General features: G+C 43.2%; 1 pseudogene; it reads left to right on the top strand.

The window, feature by feature from the left end:
* Positions 1 to 3,974: 3,974 nt before the first annotated feature.
* LOC100756219 lies at positions 3,975 to 4,437 on the top strand (annotated as a pseudogene).
* Positions 4,438 to 5,313: the final 876 nt, after the last annotated feature.

Below are 5,313 nucleotides of genomic sequence, written 5' to 3'. Positions count from 1 at the left end.
ACCCCATTCATAGTACAAATAATGGTCAGAAGCAGTTATCCATGACTGTCTAACACATCATCTTAAAGCATTAGTGTTGGGCATGCTTAATTTTTTTCATGGGCCTACAGGTTAAGCATACATATTGCAAATACAGGTCAGGTAGATTTGGGTCAGGCTCACTCATGTGACTGTAGTGAGATGACCCATGAGCTGGGAGATGAGTGGCATACCAAAGCTAGAATGACCCAGGTCTTCTCAGAGAGGATGCCTGTAATTCAGGCATGTTTCCATGAGAACCACATAGAAAAAGCGTTCAGACATCCTGAGTACTAAGCTTCCAACAGTCACAACTTCACATCTGCCATATTCTACTCACCAAAGCAAAGCACATGCCCAAGTTAAAGTGGGCAGTAGTTATAAAGAGTCCTATATGGGGACATAGATGTTATTAATTTAAATCAGAAATTCTCAACCTGTAGGCTATGACCCCTTTGGGGGTTGAACAACCGTTTCACAGGGGTCACCTAAGACCATAGGAAAACAGATGTCTATACCACAATTCATAACAGTAGCAAAATTACAGTTATAAAATAGCAATGAAAATAATTTTATGGTGGGGGGTGACTGCAACATGAGGAACTGTACTAACAGGTCACAGTGTTAGGAAGGTTGAGAACCACTGACTTAAATAGAGCCATTAAGGCCATTGTGGCCATATCCTCTAGTCATGACATTCAGCCTAGCCTCAGGCACGAGGCAGTGGACCTAACTGAACATGAACTGAAGTATCTCATGCCATTAGCCAAAATGAATCATTTTCCCCTTTAAATGGTTTTTCTCCAATCTCACAGAGTGGAAAGCTAACATTGGCAGTAGTACTTCTAATCTTCTCCAGAATCTCAGGCAAGTTTTCATCAAAGAGGAAGGAAAGAGACTGGAGATCAGAGAATACATGTCACGTATGGTCCTAATAGTCTTGTTCATGGAAACTTCTGGTTCCATCTCACCTTAAACTCAAACATGTTGTGCTCTTCTGTTTGAACACTTTTATCTTAGAACTTCCTGTGCAAACAAATCATCTTCCCGTGCACCCTGTATTCTGCAGTGATCTTAAATTAATACACAAAACACGTTCAACCATTTGAGTTCAACAGCTGAGATTTTGTTTGACATATGAAAAGAAAGGCTATTAGAACCTCTCTTTATTCTAACTAATAAGCATTTTTTGTGTTAGCCTGTTGATGAGTTGGAACAACTTACAGAGAAGAGAAAAGAGCAGCTCCCATGAATCCACTTCTTCCCAAGGCAGGCTTTCTTTGTTAATTGGTAAATATCCACAGTGAGGGATGAACCTGGCACTGAACACATTCAGCAAAAGCCATGTTCTGTTCTGATTACAGAAATTCCCGTTGAAACATGGGTGATATGATTTAGTAGTGAGCATCCAACTTGGCAACGGGAAGACTTGATTTATGTAATAAACTGAGGATAATTTGAGAATTCTGGTGGAACCCTTCACTGCTTAGTGAGAAAGGACTACATCAGCACTGGTGTAGGACCTACTAATGTAGTCTCACTTGTCCTTAATCCCATCTCCCACCTGTCACTTCCTTCTCAAATAGTCCCCCTAGGTTTTCACCGTGAGTATGCGTACATTTATATTCTGTACACTCACTTGCATATAAATCTAGATTCCGTATGTGAGAGGAAATGTGATAACTGTCTTTCTAGTCATTCTCATTTCACTTAGCATGATCTCCAGTTCCTCCCATTTTCCTGAAAATGATATTATTTCATTCTTTGAGGCTGAATAAAGAACCTTGTGTATAGAAACCACATCATCTCACGGGCATCTAGGTTCCATATCTTTTTTGTTTGTTTGTTTGGTTTTTTTTGTTTGTTTTTTGAGACAGGGTTTCTCTGTGTAGCTTTGGAGCCTATCCTGGCACTCGCTCTGGAGACCAGGCTGGCCTCAAACTCACAGAGATCCGCCTGCCTCTGCCTCTCGAGTGCTGGGATTAAAGGCGTGCACTACCAATGCCCAGCTTAGGTTCCCATATCTTGACTCTTGCAAATAACACTACAATAAACATAGGTGTGTGAGTCTGCCAATGGTCCGCTGACTTAGAGTGTTCTGGTCTATGCTAAAGAGTGGAATAACTGGTTCATATGGAGCTCTATTTTTAGTTTGGAGGAACCTCCATAGCTGATCTCCACACTGGCTGCACAAATTTCCTGTGGTCACCTTCAGAGCCACAGGTGGAAGTTTTGGGTGTGGCTGATCCCGTCGTCCTGAGAACTGTGTGAAAGAGAAATCAGACACTTGGATGACAGGGCTGTCATTGTCCAGATGGAACATAAACTCAAAGTTCCTTCCTGGTACTATCCAGAGTTTCTTGGACCAACTGGCTTTCAGGGATGAAGGGAACACAGCAAGTCCTGTCGCCAAAGAGGAGCATCCAGCAAACACTGCAAGCTCAGCTCATGCCTTGGAAGACTCTGCTCCCGAGGAAGAATGTGAAACCAGAAGAGCTGGACACGGAATTGTAAGTGACGGGTCTCAGACCTGGGAGAGCAAACAATGGCGAGATTGGTGTGCAGCTGCTTTGCTTTGTGAAAGGTCATTTTCTCTGCATTGAGTTTGGTTGCTCATTAAGGCACTTCCCCTGTTTATCTTTAGAGCCTTGAGCAAAAATGAGCATGGTCCTATAGACTTGAATATCCTCAGATACTGCTGAAAAAGAGCATTTAGCATATATACTCATTGCATAGCAAGCAGGCTCAGATGAGTTTCTATGTTCTTCAAGTTGAAGAATTCTGACAGAGAAGGCGGATGAGTGATGCAGAGGCAGGGCGGAAGGAAGTGGCTGCAGCCTAAGACTCAGTGCGCTCGGGAGAGCTCTGTATTTCCCTCTTCAGGGTGTTCACTCTGCAGGCTTTGCCCTTAAATTCCTGTTAATCCATAAAGACAGGTTTGGCTTTAGGTTACCTTTCTTGAGTTCCTTGTAAGGAGGAGATGGAGAAGTGGCTCAGCTGCTAAGAGCACATACTGTTCCCACAGAGGACCTGAGTTCAGTTCCCAGTATCACGCCTCTGGCTCTCTCTCACACACACACAGGGGGGAGGGAGAGGGAGATAGAGAGAATGAAAAGATTATTTCAGTTTTTTTTTTTTTTTTTTTAAAGCAGGAGCTGTGGGTCAGGCTTTTGGGTTTGGGGATTTTTCTTTGTTTTCTGGTTTAAGTGTTATCAAATTACTAGCAGATAGTCAGAGTTGCTTTTTAATTCTCTATTATTCCAGCTGCAATTTCTTTTTAAATCCCTCAAAGATATCTATCTTCAAACAGTAAAGATTTTTATTGGAGGGTTATGGGGGTGGTAACTGCCCAGAAATAGGCCAATAAAGAGAACAAATCCAGATATACATGACAAGGCACTGCCAAGGTCACAGGCAACATTGTGAAGACGCATACTGCTTGTGCACGATGATGGGAACAGAAATCATATTATAAAATGTAAATGGGTTAAGAAACCAGGGGTGATGCTTTCCTTCTAAGGAGACTATGAAACAACGGGGCGATGCTGGGCTTTTGATTCCACAGACACACATTTGGATCATCGCTCTGTTGCCATTCACTTCAAAAGTAATAGAAACTCACTAACTCTGAGTATATTTCTACTGATGTTGTTGAAAACAATTATTTGCCCAAGAACAAACAGTACCTAATACATGTAGTTAATTAATTTTCAACAAAATTATTGGAGCAATCCAAGGTGGAAAGTGTCTACTCGATGAAAGTGCATGAACAAACTACAACAAAAGGAAGCCGGGACTCATCTCATAACAAACTCAGATTAACACTGAGGGATTGAGACTTTACACCCACGGATGAACTAAAACTATTAAACTATATGCAGGAGAAATACAGCGGTTCAGTCAGATCCTAGCAGCAGCTTTGGCAGCTCAGTTCTGTGTGGAAAGATCCTGGAAACATGGCCTCTGCTGTGACTGTCTCTGATGATGTAATCAAGGGGGTCAATGACATGAAAGTGTACAAGTCCTCAACACGAGAAGTGAAGAAACACAAGAAGGCAGTGCTCTTCTGCCTGAATGAGGATAAGAACGAGGAGGGCAAGGCGATCCTGGTAGGAGATGGGGGGCAGACTGTGGAGGATCCTACACTTTTGTCAAGATGCTGCAGACAAGGACTGTCACTATGCTCTCTATGAGACCAAGAACAAGAAGAAGGACCTGGTGTTCATCTTCTAGGCTCCTGACCGTGCACCCATTAAGAACAAATCGATCTATGTCAGCCCCAAGGATGCCAACAAGAAAAGGCTGACAGAAATCAAGCATGAATTATGAGTAAACTGCTAAGAGTTTGTCATGACCTACTGAACCCTGGCAGAAAAACTAAGTGGTAGCTGTCATCTCCCCGGAGGCAAGCCTTGGTGAGCCCCTCCAGCCCCTGCCTGGAGCATCTAGCAGCCCCAAACCTGCTCTTGGGTGTTGCAAACTGCCCCTTTCCTGCCAAACTGGAGGAGTTGGGTTATCCCAGCAAGGGGAGGGCAATCCCTTCACCACAGTTGTCAAAGTCTCCACCCCAACCCCATGGACCATCCTCCCACCTTGATCCGTGGTGGCTCATGCCTTCCCAAGATGCTTTTTTGATCTTCTGATTCCTCATAGGTTGCTGTAGACCAAGTCCCTTCCCAGGTACCCAATTTGGGGAGAGCCTGTATTTTTAATGACATCCCTACTCCTCATCCCACCCCATCCCATGCTGCCAACTTCTAATCACAATAGTAACTCTGTGCTTGTCTGTTTAGTTCTGTGTGTAAATGATATGTGGAAATGACCCTCCCTGAGCCAGCTGGTTGCCCACTCCTTTCCCTTGATTCTGGCTACTCATGAAAGCAGGACCAGAAAGGGACCTTCAATTTAAAAAAACAAATAAATAAAAAGCTAAATAACAGGAGGAGGAAAAGGAGGAGGAGAAATACAGCAATAAACTAAAAAGAAACAAAAGAAACAAACAGCACACATTGATGAGTTGCAGCTGAAGGGAGTTAATCTCCCATGAGTCATAACAAGGATCGGTTCTATAGAACACCGTCCTGTAGAAAGCATCCAGTTATGGAGTCAAAAATGAATGGAACCTGGAGGCGGTGCTAGCCTTGCTACTGATTATTCCTGGGAGACTGAGATCATCATTCCCTCCAAACAGAGACAAAGCATCTATAACAAGAGCTATTTTAACCGGATGCTTTGTAAAATCTTTATTAGTCCCCAAATTTCATAATCAACTTCCGTTACCTGCAGGGACCACTC

Source organism: Cricetulus griseus, chromosome 2 (assembly GCF_003668045.3).
Source record: "Cricetulus griseus strain 17A/GY chromosome 2, alternate assembly CriGri-PICRH-1.0, whole genome shotgun sequence".
NCBI classification, from domain to species: Eukaryota; Metazoa; Chordata; class Mammalia; order Rodentia; family Cricetidae; genus Cricetulus; species Cricetulus griseus.
Note: the sequence above shows the minus strand (reverse complement) of the source record. Positions and strands in the feature narration are given on the sequence as shown.